We start from the raw sequence: 17,667 nt of genomic DNA on the forward strand, positions 1-17,667 counted from the left end.
GAGCAGGATAGTGTTGAGTGTAACAGTGCTCAAACTAAAGATGTGCAATTAAATGTGAGTGGCAATTAAAAAATACAAGGTTGAAACCTAACATTTTTTTTAATCAAGGTCAACCCGTATTGGTTAAAAACAATGTGAACGGACCAAATAGGTTCTGTATTAGGAAACCTGTGTCCTTTAGTAAAGATAAACGGTCAACATGTTTCTGCTGTTATAAATGCTATTTCGCTCAGCTTTCGTCAGGACCAAATATTGAATAAAAGACAGGCCTCCGGTGGTGTGCGCACGCTAAGGCGCACCCTATCGTGGGGCACTAAATGTGAAAAATTAAATTAACTCATGGTTACTGCCCGTGACAGCTCACTGAATATCACAGGAGCAGAAACACCTGTGGAAAATGGGAGAAAGAAAGAGAAAACACAGTAACATATAATGACATACGCATACATATAGTTGGTAATTACCAATGTTGCTATAGTCACACTTTTAATCGTAGTCAGTTAATATGTAATACTGGTCTTTTTCCAGAACTCCAATATAACATAAATGGAGAAGTAAGTATATTTGCTATATGGAAATCATTGTCTCCACCCATAGGAAAGTTGGTCCCATGATGTTTAGTCCCAAAAATTGGAATATTTTGCCTAGGCAGTATATCATACGGCAAAGCCACACTGATCACATTATGTAACTGCCTTCTTTTAAATAAAATTAAATAAGTAGCAGAAGCATTAGGTCTGTGAAATAGTTGTGCATTCCTTAAAGCGTTTAAAACACCAATGGCGTCTTATGTTCAGGAGCTATAATCATTAAGAGTAGTAGACACACTCACATTGCAAGAGGGAGATAATTTCTCCTTCGGATCTGACGATGCGGGAAACCTTCACGCGGCGTCAGGTCTAATCAGAAGGAAAGAAGGTGCTGTCAAACTCTCACCTCGTAAGATGCATCAAGAGGACAGCGCGGTCATGTGCGCAGCAGTTGTTAACTTACTCGAACACACGCGACTCCCCGCCTGGTACCTACACTCTCGGTTACCGTCAGTCCGGAAGTGTTTACCAGAGGTAGGGTCGCGTATTTCAATTGGTTGACGTGCCGGTCACGTGTTCGACTTAGACTCCGTTATTGTCAAGCTCTTAAAGAGCTTGACAAGCTTCTTCAGCCCGGCATGCTTGAATCCATCACCACCCCCTTTTGTACCACTTTTGGCCGCCATAAGTGTGGCAGGGTATGCTCAGACGTGAGTCCCTTGCTCACTTTGCCACTGGATTCAAGCAAGCCGGGCTGAAGACGGCTGGAATGCCAGAAACCGGTCCTCGGAAGCTTGTGTCAGCTCCAGGGAAGACATGGCTTGGCAGTTCGGGCTGGACTGTTCCCATGGGGCACAGGGTCAGACTGATTTGCATATAGCCATGTCTGAACTGGGGTGGCAGAGTGGGCTAAAGAACGGTGATGGATTAAACCCAGATCTTTTGACTGGGTGTGAGTGTTTGATTGATTCAGATGCTCCGTCCATCACTACCCCCTTTTGTACCGCTTTTGGCTGCCATAAGTGTGGCAGGGTATGCTCAGACGTGAGTCTCTTGCTCACTTTGCCACTGGATTCAAGCAAGCCGGGCTGAAGACGGCTGGAATGCCAGAAACCGGTCCTCGGAAGCTTGTTTCCGGTCCAGGGAAGACATGGCTTGGCAGTTCGGGCTGGACTGTTCCCATGAGGCACAGGGTCAGACTGATTTGCATATAGCCATGTTTGAACTGGGGTGGCAGAGTGAGCTAAAGAACTGTGATGGATTAAACCCAGATCTTTTGACTGGGTGTGAGTGTTTGATTGATTCAGATGCTCCGTCCATCACCACCCACTTTTGTACCACTTTGAACGAGAACATCAAAGGGGCGCTGATAAAGTGATTGCGGGCAAAAGTGATCTCGGGCGCTTAATGATTATGACGAGGTTTGCCATTTGCCACCTCTGCTCCTAAGCGCGAGCCCGTGCACATGCACTGTAGCTCTAGGCTGGCCATGGTAGCATTTTTTGAGCCCTCACTAAATGTCTCGCTGGGCAGCGCATGCGCTGGGTCAGGCGAGACCTAAAAAGAAAAACAATCTTATCATAGTCGAGAAACAGTACAGGATATGACCGCTCACACGAGGAGGGCAGTCTCACCTCAATGTTACAAAAGATAGGTAAAAACAATTGTTCAACAAGCGAACAGTGTCAAGAGAGAAGTTGACTAGACCTGATATGTTCGGAAAGAAGAGGTCCTAGAACTTAGGGCAGAAATATGTTCATAAGTAACATTTTCTCTTCTTTCTTAAAGGATGCTGTAGAGGGTTTAGTCTAGTTTCAGAAGGGAGGGAGTATCAAATCTTTAGGCAAAGGTTGACAAGGCTCCATTGTAAGTTTTCTTTTTATAGAATCTCTGGTTTCAGCAGCCAGTGCTTTAAATGGACAGGTACTGTCCGGTGCTGAGTATCTGCACTTCTTTGATTTAAAAGAAGAGTATTGGCACTTTTCAGCACAGCTGCAATACATTTAATGGGAGTGTACCAGCAATTCTGAGAAGCAAACAGGTGCTTTAAATAGTGAGTACCTGCACTTCTATATTTCGATTTAAAGCACTGCACTGATAACAGCATCCATATCTGTTTTCCCCTTGGACAAAGTACAAATGAAATGAAAGACAGGTCAAATTGTAATTCCACATTAAGCCTGCGTCCGCCCACTTGGGCTAAAAAGTTTAAACAAAGCAGGGTCATGAGCTGTGAAGTCACTTGAGACCCCTCGCAGCTCGCAAGTCTCGCGGGTGCGGGGTGAGGGGTGCGGGCGGGGGTCGTGTGGGGATTACCGAGATGGGAGGTGGGGGGTAAAATAAAATAAGACTTACCTGATCTGTTGCGCGCCGCCTCTGCTCCTGGGCCGGGTCCCACGTTTTCCTGCTCCTGAACAGGAACAGACTTGCTCCCTCCCCTCCTGTAAGCCAAGGTTCTGATTGGTGCGGAGGCCGGGCACCTGTAGAGAGGCCATTTTCTCTATGTAAGCTGCATGCAGCCTACATAGAGAAAATGTAGAATCCGCATGAATGCTTTGGTCGGCCACAGATAGCAGTGAGCCTGCCATGAAAAGGGTGGCAGAGAGGCAACTAGCAGGACCCCCTTTCGCTCCTGGGCCTGGGCAAGGGCTTGCGGGGGCACAGGTAGTTCCCCCCAGGATATGCACCCCCAGTTCCTGCACAGTGTGGCATGTATACCGTGTAGGAAAGTGCAGTCGGCGCTCTGACCGCCACGGTCTGCAAGTTTGCCTAACAGCAACCGCCCGCAAGACCAGGATTTAACTCCTAATCTGGCGGGCAGTCGCACTACTGCTTTGGGGGTCCTACAGCAGACGGCTTGTTGCCACCCTGCAAAGTTATAATCAGGCCCTACCGGCCACATGTACATAGCATTTTCTCTGTGGGAAGTGGCTAATTTCACAAAATCAGGCCATTTGCGACAGAAAAAAGCATTTTCCTATGTACAAAACCCTATTTTGCAATTCGACAACCTATTTCCGAATCATAAAATGGGTAAGTGATTCGGTATTAAGAAGGGGCTTGGTAAGTATGTCCCTTACTAATAGCGACTCGCAGTGCTATGTACGAATGTTGTGGGGCCGAAATGCGGTCACAAAACATTTGCTTTTAAACACCAATTTTAATTTAGTGCGAATGAATTTGCAAACAGGAAGGGTCCCTGTTAGAACTGGAGGTCTCTAGTTGGCAGAGGTAAGTACCTTAGACCAAGTAGGGACCCTTGCTTCTAGTCAGGGTGAAGGAATAACCCTCTGAGATAACCCTTGCTCACCCTCTAGGTAGCATGGCGCGAGCAGTCTAGGCTAAACAGAGGCAATGTGGATAACATTTGCACTTAACACAACAATAATCCCCAATCCACCACAAACTGAGACCACACAGGTAAGTATATTTTATAAAAATATATAACTTTATCTAGTTTCAGAAAGGTAAATCAAGCAGTTGCACGATAATTACTTCATTATAAAAATGTTGCACTTCTTCTTAATGGTTGCAGTTAAATTGTTAGGAAGTTCTTTATGGAAAATAATGTCTCAAGTCTCTTTAATCAGTCACAAAAAGTAATGCCACTGATTTCCACTTAAGTAGCTCTCAAAACGAGCAATGCCAAAAGGTGCCACTGATTTTCTCGCTACTAATCAGCCCCCTGAGCTATGGGCCCCAAGCGCTGCAAATGCGCTCCTTCGCGAGGCCCGGGGACTCTTTCTTCCCCCAGGTGCGAGCTTGCTCCTCCCTGGGCCTCAGGCACACCGGGCCGTGCAGATCGCACGCGTCCCCGCCCCGGCCGGTCCCCTTTCCTCTCCCGCCCGCTCTCGACAATCCAACGAGCGGCGGGGGAGGCGGTGCTGCTCACCTTGTGGGGGACGGCAGGCCAGGGGTGCGGGATGCTCCGAAATCTCTCAGCGAGGTCGGGTCGATCTTCCCCGGTCCCGGCGGTGATCCCGGCAATTCCTCTGCACCTTCCGCAGCTTCAGCGAAGGCAGCCAATCCCGTTGCGGCAAATGGGGCGAGCCTCCAGCAGCACCCGGGAGTCAGCCAATGGCAGTGCGGCTCCCGGGGCAGGCCAGCAATGACGCTCCGCTCCTTCGGCCAATCACGGCCCACCACCACTGATGACGCTGCGCCGCATGGGCCTATCCCGTCGCGGCGTTAGTGAGGGGGCTCGGCTCTCTCGACCAATGGGAGCGCGGCGGCTTCGTTCTTCGCCGCTTCAGCTCCCCAACGATCGGCAATCTTCTGGGGGTATTCCTGGCCCTGGGCCGCGATGGTGATTTGGCGGCAAAGGGTTTTTGAGGGCGCAGGTCACGAATAGACCCCCCCTCTAGGCCTCACAACCCCTTGGGAGCGTATTTCACGAGGGGAGGCACCACAAGCCTCCGACCCTCGCTGGGAATGTGCCGATGAGCACACCGATCCCTTCCTCACGCTCCCCAGTCGAGTACCACACGTCCCAGGTCACCACCGCACAATCTGGCAGCTGCTTTTGGCAAAGCTTTAGGAACCTTTAACCCTGGGTTCCCAACAGGAGGCCAGCTCTTCTCAGGCCCTTGGAGATTCAAGTTGCAGACACAGCACACAGCAAAGTCTTGGCAGTTTCAAGCAGGCAGGGTCCCAGCACACAGCGAAGTCCCTTTCTCCTCCTCAGCTTTCAGTTAGACAGCAGAACAGGTCAGCCCTTAGAGCACACAGCAAGGCAATCTTCCTTCAGTTCTCCAGCAGTCCCTTCTAGCCGAGGTTCCCTCTTGCTTGTAGGATCTTAGAATCTAAACTTCTGTAGTCAGGGGTCCTTCCCTTATACCCCAAAAAGTCTTTGAAGTCCTTTGAAGTCTTTGTGCAAGGGGGCCCTGAACCCGGTCTAAACCAGTTCTGGGGTTGCTGGAGCACTGGAGGGTTTCTGGTTTCCTTCAGCCTGTCAGTATCAGGGTCAGAGGTGGCAGTTGGTCCGCAGGAGGGGGAGCCAGCAGGGTGGTCAGGCAGGCACAGCCCGGCACTATCAGAGGCCATCTCCTCCCACTCCCCTGGCAGCAGATGCGGCCTTTCCTCCACGGGCTAACCCCTTGGAGGCTCTGCAGACCCTGTCATCCTTAACCCAGGCAGTCAATCCACAACCAGTCCCAGGCACACAGAAAGGTTAGACAAGAGAACAGCCACTTTCTAAAAGTACTATTCTCGAACACAGAATTCAAAAACAACCTTTCCTAAAAGATGTGTTATTAAATTCTGAGTTCAGGGATATCAATCACTTATATTCCATCTTGTTCCTATGGGAAGATAGGCTGGGCTCCAATGGGACCAGCCTCCCCCATGTTACTCTATGGAGCAAGACAGCCTAACAGCAGTGAGCACACAACATGGCTGCTGCTCACTACCAGAGCATGTTACCTGCACTAGTACATGCTCTACCTTATCCATACACTGCACCCTGCCCAGGGGGGAACCTTGAGCCTTCCATAGGGGTGACTGATGTGCACAGACAAGGAAGGGTTAGGCCCAGCCAGTGGGGACACTGGCCAGGCGGACATGGCAGTCCACTGACTGCACACAGGCCCTGCGCTGGCAGGCCTGAGACACCATTTTAGGGCTACTCATGTGGGTGGCGCAATCTGCGCTGCAGGTCCACTAGTAGCATCTGTCATCACCAGCCCTGGCACACACAGTGCACTTTACTAGGGACTTCATGGTGATACAAATATGCCAATCAGGTATACCCAATCAATATGACAATTTACAGAGGGAGCACTTACACTCTGACACTGATCAGCAGTGGCAGAGTGTCCCAAGCATCTAAACCAGCAAAAACGAAATCCAGCACAGCATCAAAAATACATGAGTCAGAGGCAAAAAGATGGGGGAATAACCACGCCAAGGGTGTCAGGTCTAACAGTCCCCAAGGAACCCCTCCCCCTTGTAAATGCATACAATTTTTTTTAAGAACAGGTAGTGGTCCCCCAGACCACTGCCTACTCTTAACAAGCATTTGCAATGCAATAGGTCTCGCATTAGGAAAGTTTGAGCTATTGGTATTGTAAATGACAAATTTTTTATTTATGTTTTGTTTTTGAAAATAGCGAAATTAATAGCTTTGTCATTTACAATGCCAATAGTTATAACTTTTGCAAATGTGATATCTATAGCATTTGTAATGTAATATGTGTTGTATTTACGTGACTTACATGTATTTATATTACAAATAACAAAGACTTAAAATTTTTTTCAATAATTAATACTTAAATAAAAGTTATTGTAATTTATAATGGCAATAGCATAAAGTTTTGTTAATAGCTTTTGTGAAGATTATGTTCAGTGTATTCTATTGTGACGAAAATCCAAGAACAGAAGTGAAATATTAGCATCTTTTTGTTACCTTTGTAATAAAGCTTGAAACATTGAGAGAACATATTTGAACCAGGTGTTGTTGAATGGTTGCACAAATTGTATAAGCAGTGCAACTCAAAAACTATGTCACAATAAAAAGGGGAAAATATTCTCTTTATCAATGACATAATATACAAAGTGCCAGAAGGAATGAGGGAAGGCCGTTTTTAGACTGCAGTGGACCTGGGGATTTTTTAGGAGGCTGGAGGCTGATCAAAGTGTTTTCAGGGCTGGAGAGACTGCCTGCCTCACAGCAGCCTTGTAGCAGTAGGTGTCTCTGCCTATGAACCCCTGCCAGCAACCCTACCTCTCAATGAGATGCAGTTCTCCATCCCCAAAGAGGCGTCCCCCATGGCTAAAGATCCAATGGTTTAAGAGGAACAGGTAAGAGGGACAGGAGCATAGGCAGATGGTGCGCGGCACAAGGCTGTAATAATATCTTTCCTCCCGTTTCTATTGCAATTCTCTAACGAGTGCACCTTGGACAGAGCTCTGCACAAGCTCAAATGCAGATGTTCTAAAAGATCATTCTTGCTGTACTTGTCAGTTTTTCTGTACCCATGCAGGCCAAGAGGGAAAAGGGAAAACCGGAGCGATGAGGCCCCAACAGCCCGGGAGCTAGCACCATTAGCTACGACTCGACGCTTTCAGGTCCCCCCCCATGGTAAGGTTGCGGGAATTCCCCCCCATTCCAGAGACCGAGTTCGAAAGACTGGCGCTCGGAATCACCTCGGGCTCCCCTCTTGACCCTCTACCTCCAAAAATTTGGAAAAGCTTTGGAACCGAACTCTTCGGCACTCTGCGCAGAATCTGCAACCAATCTTTGCATTGCGGATATGTTCCAACTCTATGGAAGCAGGCTCTTGTTACCCCGCTTCTGAAAAAGCCCTCCTTAAGTCCTGACTGTTTGTCAAACTATCGGCCTATCTCCCTCCTGCCATTCCCAGCAAAAGTCACCGAACGATGGGTCAGCTCCTGTCTCTCCACTCACCTGGAGCAGAACCACATCCTGGGTGACCTCCAATTCGGTTTTCGCCCAGCCCACGGCACCGAAACAGCTGTCTTGACAGCCATGGAGGATCTTCGTATGCGCACAGACAGGGGCCAGGCAGTAGCTTTGATACTGCTGGACCTGTCTGCCGCATTCGACACGGTCAACCACAGGACCCTGTTGGAGAGACTCGGTGAGGCCGGTGTGGATAGCACGGCTCTGCTATGGTTTCACTCCTACCTGCGGGACAGGAGACAGGAGGTATCCCTCCCCCCATTCCAATCCGCATTTGCATCCGTGCCCCAGGGAGTTCCCCAGGGCTCCTCCATCAGTCCCATTCTTTTTAACGTGTATCTTAAGCCCTTGATCACGTTAATAAAGTCCCACAGGATAAAAACGATCAACTATGCTGACGACACCCAGCTCATTCTTTCTTGGGAGGGAGAAGACTCTATCCCCTTAACATCCTTCCACGACTGCCTAAAAGAGACGGCTGGGTGGTTGCACAAAAATTCCTTACAATTTAACTCCTCCAAAACTGAGGTTCTGTTTTACGCTGGAAATAGAATACCTCACCCGTTCCCGAGCGATTTCTGGCCTCCGGAAACACCGGATAAACCACAGCCAGTAACCTCGGTCCGCAACCTGGGGGCCATGCTCAATAACAAGCTGAGCATGGAAACCCAGGTTGCAAAAACAGTGGGGACTTGCTCAGCCCTTTTGCGTTCCCTGCGCAAAATTATGCCACTCCTCCCCGCACAATCTCGGGCATTGATAGTCAGGTGCACTATTCTTAGTCGCCTCGACTACTGTAAAGCGTTGTTACTTGAGTCTCCAGTTGTGCTGCTGGATCGGCTTCAAAGAATTCAGTCGGCCGCTGCCAAGCTAGCTCTCGGCTGGACCAGGAGATCCTCGGCCACAGCGGCCCTAGCCGAGCTACATTGGCTACCTCTGAAGCAGCGTGTGGCATTCAAGGCCCTTTGCCTTGTCTTTAAGACTCTGCATGGAGTCGGGCCCAGACCTCTGCAAGCCTTGTTCTCTTGGTACACTCCGAACAGAACCCTGCGCTCTGCCTCAGCCTGTCTGGTAAAAGTGCCTAGATACAACAAAGTCAGAACTGGGGGCAGATCCTTCAGGGTCGCAGCGGCTAAATTATGGAACAGTCTGCCCATTGACATCCGCCAAATTTCACAACTCCTCCCCTTTAGGAAACGTATCAAGACCTGGCTATTTCCCTAACTCTATCCGCCTGCCACTCGTTCTTGTTCTCCTCAGTTAAGAGTATTCTCCAGCGCCAGGAAACCTGCAAGGTGTCAGCTGCGCTATATAAATACTTTAAATAAAATAAAATAAATAAAAAGTACAGAGTATGAAAGTGACAAAGGAGAAAGGGGTAAGAGAAAGCAATAGCAGGAAAACAAAACAGGATAAAAAAGAACGAAGAATTAAGCTAGAAATGGGGCTGGAAAATCAGGTAAAAGTAGAGGGCAGACAAAACAACAAGAAAAATAAAACAAAAAACACACAAGGTTGAAAATTGAAAGGAAATACTGCAGAGAACAGAGCACTTACATGACATGTAGAACATAAAATAAGAGTAAAAGAATGACGGGAGAAAAGAACAGAGCACTTACATGACATGTATAACATAAAATAAGAGTAAAAGAATGACGGGAGAAAAGAACAGAGCACTTACATGACATGTATAACATAAAATAAGAGTAAAAGAATGACGGGAGAAATCAGATGAACAAAAAACAGCTGAACATGAACACAGGACAGAAAAAAGAACAAGAGTTTGAAAAGAGGAACTAAGGAAAATGAAGTGGAAAAACACAAATATGAACTATAGCGAGTCACTATATGTTGTGAGCTAGAATGTGATATTACCAAACTGAAACCAAACCATTATTATAGCATAATCTTTCTCTGTCCACTCAGCACTCCCTTTCCATGACAACTAAGTTAAAGGACGTGTGTTATGGGCAAAGACGAGAGCTGATGTGGAAAGAAGATATCCGAGTCTTTAGACAGGTAGGTAATCTAGGCAGATCTACAGATAATGAAATCTTTCTTGAGACATAAGCAGTTGCTGGCAATGGCATTCAGGCTTGTTCAGGTTACATTCATGGATGGCTAAATGTTGTACATTCTGGGGTGATCTGTACATTTAACTTCTATTACAAACTGCTTTTTGTCTGTCTCTCAGAAGTTGACCATAGTACCTAACGTGCCTGAAGCACTATGTGAACACACAATTCATGTATCCATTTTGTCAAATCAAGCGCACGGATGCGCGTCGAAGTTAAAGGTTCATAAACTGGCCGGGGACAGCCAATAAACACATTCAGCCTTGAATGTGACACGGACATAAACGGCGACAGGAAAACAATATGTCTGTTTATTGTCACAAAACTGCTTCGCCGGTCCTATGGGAAATTGGGTTTTTTAGTCTGTGTTCAGAAAATCTGTATCAAACATTTCTTCCTGTGCATCGTGTCTGTAAAACTATTAGCACAAGTGTAAGCCAGATGAAAGCCAATCAATTGGCGGAGAGGATTTGGCATAACGGCTAGGGCGGTCGACCTCAAATCTGTGGAGCCGGGTTCCAGGCTCGGCAAGGACGCGCAACATCCTGTGATTCTGGGCAAATCACGTAATCTCCACGTGCCTAAAAAAAGTAATGTGTCCTCATGTAAAGCAACTGGTGCTCGTGTAAAGTGTTCTGATCCTTCGAGTCAAGTTTGCGGTATATAAAAAAACTGTAAAAAAAAAAAACTTGGAAGCAACATATTTTAACAGCTGTGATCAATGGTGCATGTTGAGGATCACAAGACAACGCTGTACGAAGTATGGTGGCTTAGCAGACTAATGTTGGACTTCATGGGAACAGGTAGATAAAATGAGCGGCATTTAGTTGGCTAACAATAAACATCGTAAATTTCACTTGCAAGAAATCCAAAGGTGAACGTACCCTGTATTAGTAAAGGTAATGTTGACATAGTATAAAATCGTTGAGTTTTCACGACAATACTAAACAAGCAAACTCACCGCCGCAGCCCGGCTTCAACATGAAGCCAGGCAACCTTTGTTGGGACGTGGGCGGGGCCGGACACGCGACCGGAGCTTCCCAGGAGGCAGGCTACAGTGGCTGGCGCAAGGCTCCGGTGCAGAGAGAGGAGAGCCCTGCGTGCAGCCGGCGTCCGCCCGGGAAGCCAAGGAGCAGAGTGCCGGTGTCCCTGTGCCCGTTGACGCCGGAGGGAGCAGCCCCGGAGCGGGACCTGACTGGGCATGTTGTCTCCCCGGAAGAGTCCTGCAGAGTAGAAGTCCCGGTGAGTGGGGCTCCGTGCTTGCGTTTCTGGGGACAGGAGGTACTCGGAGCATGTTGCAGGCTGCGGGGGCCATGGTATTTGGAGTCCCCAGTGTGGGACTCCAACGATAGTGCCGGCATCTCTCCAGAGCCAGAGGGCTGCGGCGGCGTGTGTATGCGTGCGTGTCTGTGTGTGTGCAGGGGGGTGGGGGGCGGCAGCGTGTGTATGTGTGCGCGCGCCTGTGTGTGTGTGTGTGTGTGTGCATGCATGCAGAGGGGTGGGGGCTGGCTGTGTCTGTGTGTGAGCCGGGGCTGTGAGTTACTCTGCGCAAGCGCGGCTCAGACGCGCGCTCCCGCGGTCAAAACTGAGACTGCAAAAGCGCGCGTCTGAGTCGTGTCTTCATTCCTAAATACGGGTGACAATAGGTCTAAAGCAGACACCTTCAATGCTTACACATTGAATGTAGGTCTGCTCAACCTAAAAAATGAAAAGAATACTTTTCATTTTTTTCTGAAATACATTCTGTTTTCCTTTATCATTTTTATACTATTCCACAGTGCCCGCTGAGTTAGCAAATTACCATCTTGTTATTGGTAATATCCTTCATATCTAACTCAGAAGATGATTTCAAAACCCATAGCTTTAATGAAGATTCACCTTTAGTAAATACAATTTAGGAAATCCCTCGGGCACTTTTTAATATTATCTTTGGTGGTCCGCCTACATTTTGAGCCTTTGTCCATCCTTTTGACAATAGGTACCTGGTTACATGGTACATCATCTCTGACTGGACTTAGCAACAACTTCAATTTATATTTCTGTTAATTATGTATTGGTTTTAGGATTTTGGATGCCAGTGCATGTCTCGGACACATTTATTCTGATTTTGAAAGAACTAATCTGGTTTTGCTGGGAGGATGCTAAACATGTAGCAGAGTGTGACTAGAAGATGCTCAATGAGATCTCTTTAACATGATCAAGCTCATAGGTGCCAGGACTGGACCAGCAGCATTGTGAAGGAAGTGTAGGTTAGAAATGTTTGGCTGCCCTTGTTACTGGCATTGAGTTCATCAAAGCTGCACTGCTAGATGCTTATGCAATAGTAAGTGATAGCAGTAATGAGGAGGCTGTCAGGGGAGACAAAGACGCGTCATGACATTCATGATGGTGGTAGTTGTCCTATTGTTGGCAGCACCTGTAGATATGGACCATCATAAAGGGGATTAGCATTATATAGCCATGCTTCAGAAAGATTACTGGCTTTTGTAGCAGTAATTTCTAGCTCGTATTAGGTCTATTGCTGTAGTAGTAATAGCAATGTACCAGCAGTAGTAGTCGTGGTAGGATTACCAGCTAGCCAATGGCATAATATTTGGTAGTATTGCCTCACCTTTACTAACTTCTGCGTCCTTGTTGGTTATTTTTTCAGAAAGGTTGTGGCATAGCTGGTGGGTAATGTCATGCACATCCTAGATAAGGGAGATTCCTTCTCACTTGTGATCTTGGATCTCTCACTGGCCTATGACACGTCAAACCCTGGGATGCTGTTATTCCTTCTACCCACACGCATTGTTAAGGGTGGAGGTGCCAAGATGTATTCTCTTCCTTTCGCTCTAAGCACACCTGGTTACTGAAGAACAGGCCTGTGAGTTAATTCCTTTGCCCAAAAGATGTGGAGTACCTAGGGACCATCAAGCCACCGACATTATTCACCAGTGGGGGTACCTCAAGCAATCTCTAACCCTAAGTGTCTTTCCTGCATGGACAGGTAGGACCCCAAGCCACAAGTGAGGCACCAGTGTCTTCCCATGGCATCTGCTTCTTTGCATCTAGTCTTCAAACAGAACCCCCCTTCAGTGATGCCTACACTGGTGGGTTCAGCCTTCTTGGCACCTACTCATCCCAAACCTGCTTATGCTTCTATAATCTCAAAATAAACTCTTTCTGGACCCTTCCCTCTTCTTTCCCTTCACTGCCCTTTTCAATCCAACTAACAGGCTCACATGCTCACCACTCAAATTAATTTCATATTTCCCTATACTAATTCAACACTAATCATTTTTGGGTTCCGGAGTAGCATACTGCACACAGAAAAGTGCTTCGATGCCTCATCAGGGGTAGTAAGCGCTATGTAAATGCAATTACAGTTACGATATAGAGCCACTGAAAAACATAGTGCTGTCCTTTGGCACCTCCATGAACAAACATGCTGACGCCACTCAGCACTATCTAAAACTGTCACTTCAGGCTTTGCCCCCTCCCGGCGGAGCTGTATCAGCCTTCGAAGATATTGGATGTCCAGATATTTGCTGGAATTCATTCCTGCGATTATGGAGTTTTTTTAATATATATTTTCATCCTTATGCTCTTCTGTTCAGGTTGGACTGTCCAGTCTCATCAGTTGGTATCAATCTGACGTTGGCACTTGTGGCTCACTCTTCTGGCTTTTTATTGACTCTACTTCTATATAAACTCTTATTTCAAAACTTTGAAGGCCTTGCTGAGGCCTGTGATTTTCCATTTTCCTTGTTACGAAAGATCAATCAAGCCTCTTCTATCTTCCTCTGACTCTTAGGTCCACTATCCAGACTCTCATGATTTCAAGACTGAGCGATGGCAATGCTCTTCTCATAGGTCTTCCTTTGTGTGCTTTGGTGTCCGTGAAAGCTATTTTTTCACAGCATGTTACATTTTATCGCATTACTCCTATTGTAAATAAACTTCACTGGCTAACCATATATTTTAGTAGAAGTGTACGAAGATGTGTAAATTCTGTATCACGTTGTGATGGTGTCCATGGAAGGGTGTAAACTAAACTATGTAAAATGCAAAAGGGATTTTTTTCAGGTGGAGATTAAAATCAGTAAATATTGAAGGGCTTTTCCTGTTAAAGGGGAGAAACTCTGTCACAAGACAAAAATAAACGAAGTTCAAATATCTGGATCGTCGTGAAGTTCAAATAACATGAAATTCACCCAATTCTACCAGCATTATGAAAGGTTTCCGCATCCTCTCATGCCACGTTTTATTATAAGAACTACTTCACCGCCTTCTAGGACCTTGATGTGTTGCACCGCATGTATCTGTGCAGAAGATTCAAATTTCTGGGGGTACTAGGCTCAAAAGAAGACAGGAGTTACTCTCAGTTTGCGCTCCATCTTTGTATGTGGATGTGGCGTTAAGTATAGTATATCTTACCCAAATGTACACATTTATCTCCTTGATATCTTGCCCTCTATATTTTGCCGAGGACTTTCTGGTAAATTGATATTCCCTACTCGATATTCCAGACTACAACCCAAACTCAGAATGTATAAAATTGTAACATAAAAAGCCCTGAGACTACCATGCTTTGGAGTATGCTGGCCACTCTAGCGACACCTGTGAGACCAATGTCCTTCACACCGATCACTAGCACATTTGATTAGGGATGTTTTCCATCATATATTTCATTACTAAGCACCAGCAGGTAGGTTGGGTGCCAGTAGTAGTGGTACCTTTTGTATCTGCACCATTGGTCATAGTTGCAAAGTATAATGACCAACTCTCTCCTCATAATAAAAACTATGTCTTAATGTACCTATTAAAAAGGAGGAAATTCTGAAAGTCATCCAGTCTTGAAACGAGAGAGGCCCCAGGACCTGACGGTTATTTGGGTAAATACTATAAATCTTCTGCAGATCTCGTGGTAGACCCTCTGAGCGCTATTTTTCACCATAATGCATATTCCGAGACTATCTCGGGTTCTGCCACCGAAGCCAATACAGTTATCATTCCAAAGCAGTGGAAAGATCATCTGGTTGTGAAGAACTTTAGAGCCATATCACTAATAAATCTTGACTATAAGCTGTATGAGAAAATTATGGCATTCAGATTTGAGAGGGTTACACTAAAACGAATTCCCTTCCCCCAAACAACAACAATAATGAACAGGACCTCTGGGTAAAACTCTTGCACAACATCAAGCACAACGCCAGTGATAGATTCTGGAAAACAGTAAATAAGATAACAAACCCGAACCGTGTGGGCCCGCCTCCTATATATTAGAAGAAACATGGGCAACCTATCTAAAATCACACTTCAGTGCCCAAAGTTTCACTGCCTCAACGCCGGGGAAGACCAAAACAGCGGAGCATGTAGTTGACACCATCGATTGTAGTAGGGAAAGTGCTAGCTTCCCCCCCCGCAAACCCTGTAGCAGGTTCATGTGTAAAGGCAATCAGCATACCCGCTGGAGTTAAACTACACAGCAAAAAAAGCACACCCGTCACGGAACAGCTCTTAATTAAAAAACAGATCAAGAAGGGAAAAAAGGAGGGAGCACCAGGGCCGAATGGTATTCCACCAGCAGTGTTCAAAGAAAAACCGGAGGACTGGGCAAAAATACTGCACTCACTATTTCTTGAAGTACGACATCTGGGCATAATTCCAGACTCTTGGAAAGGGTCGATAATTGTGCCAATCCATAAAACGGGCAGCAAGAAACAACCAGCCAATTATCGATTAGTAGCCCTGATCGACAATGAAGCTAAATACTTTGCGGGTACATTGCTGGAGGAATTGACAACTTGGGCGGAAAACAAAGAAATAATTCCGCTGAACCAGACAGGATTTCGAAAAAGCACCGGCACAATAACGAACATCATGGCAATGTCAATGCTAATGGACATGGCAAAAACCAAGCACATGCAGCTTCATGCTTGTTTCATTGATTATAGTGCCGCGTTTGATAATGTGGATAGGCCCAAACTATGGTCGAAGCTAGCCAGATGGGGTATTTCCAACAATCTTCTATCACTGATTATGCTCATACATTCCAACACCTGGGTTCAAGTAAAATTGGGCTCAGGAACGCATCTCTCAAGGAAAATACAAACAACGAAAGGGCTGAAACAGGGCTGCGTGCTGGCCCCCATGCTATTCAACGTATTCATGGCAGACTTAACCCTGGCACTTAACAACTGCAACTCGCACCCACCCAGGTTAGGGGGTTCCCCAATATCTAATCTACTCTATGCGGACGACGTTGTTCTACTCAGCTACACGGCAGTGGGCCTGCAACATCTCTTGAATTGTTTAGAGGTCTATGCAAAAGAAAACTGTCTCTCAATAAACTTAAATAAAACAAGGACCATGACAAAAACAAGAAACGAAAAAATCCCTACCAGTGGCGCCTGGGTAATAAACACGTCGAGTCAGCAGAGGCTTACAAATATCTGGGTATATATATAGACAAAGATGGTCCAGCCAACAGCCAGCAACAGGAGATCAAAAGGAAAGGGATGATTCTTGCACTCTCTCTGAAGGGAGTCTCAGCCAAATTACTGGGCCCTACTCTGAAACCACTTTTGATGGTAGCCCGGGCCAAAATATTACCTTCTATTACTTACGGCACTGAGGCACTGTGTGGGAGAGCCGGCAATCTGCTGGACAGAACAGTTGTTAAAGCATATAGAACATTGTTCAGCCTCCCGACCTACACTTCACCGGCACAAATTCGTCTGGAATTTGGCCTTATAAAGCAAACTTGGGCTAGCTACGGCGCTTTCATTAACTGCTGGCACAAGATTAGGTCAGCAAACCCTAACACATTAAACTACCTCCTCTGGCAAGAGATTCAACAGAGGCCGAAATCACCCGCAGGCCAATATCTTGAGGAGGCTTTGACGATCACAGGCCTCTCCCCCTTATGGGACACACACTGCCTTCATTCGGCGTTCAAAAAAACGGTGCGGAAGACGCTGAAGGCACTTTCCTTGCTAGAGGATAAGGCGACCTTCTCGCTTAGAGCGCATGCCTGGATGACCTTGGCCACATATAAGCACTTAGCCCCACAGCATTACTTTAATCTGGGATATTTAAAAATACTAAAACAAAAATTTTTAAAGTTCAGACTTGGAGTGTTACCAACTACGCAGCAGCTCCCACCTTGGAAAAGGGAGCAGGCTTTTACTCTCTGTAGTCTGTGCAACAAGGATCTGGGCGACATCATTCATACAATCTGCACCTGCACGGAGCTGTGTCAAGAAAGGAGACAGCTGCTAAAAACTCCCCTCAATCAAAGAGGTATCAGGACAAGGAGACAAGCTGTCGTGGCATGCTTTGATCCCTCATCACCACAACTGAACACTAGGTTAGTTAAATTTCTCGAAGCAGCTCGCTTAAAAATGCCAAACTGATCGTCACTTTGTAGACAATTGCGCTATGGGGGAAATTTCACTAAGTGGCTGGATAAATCTTACAGCGGACTGCACCCTTTCACAGGCAGTAAAGATAAAAACATCTGGGACATTGTTATGTTATGTTATGTTAAATGATTCTTATTAAGCGCACTAACACCCGGAGGTTTCATGGCGCTGGCTGAAGGAACATGTAAGTGAGCAGAAAAAAAGTTTATTCAGAAAGGGTAAATAAAAAAGTC

The sequence above is a fragment of the Lissotriton vulgaris genome, chromosome 2_1 (genome assembly GCF_964263255.1).
Source record: "Lissotriton vulgaris chromosome 2_1, aLisVul1.2, whole genome shotgun sequence".
Classification (NCBI taxonomy): Eukaryota; Metazoa; Chordata; class Amphibia; order Caudata; family Salamandridae; genus Lissotriton; species Lissotriton vulgaris.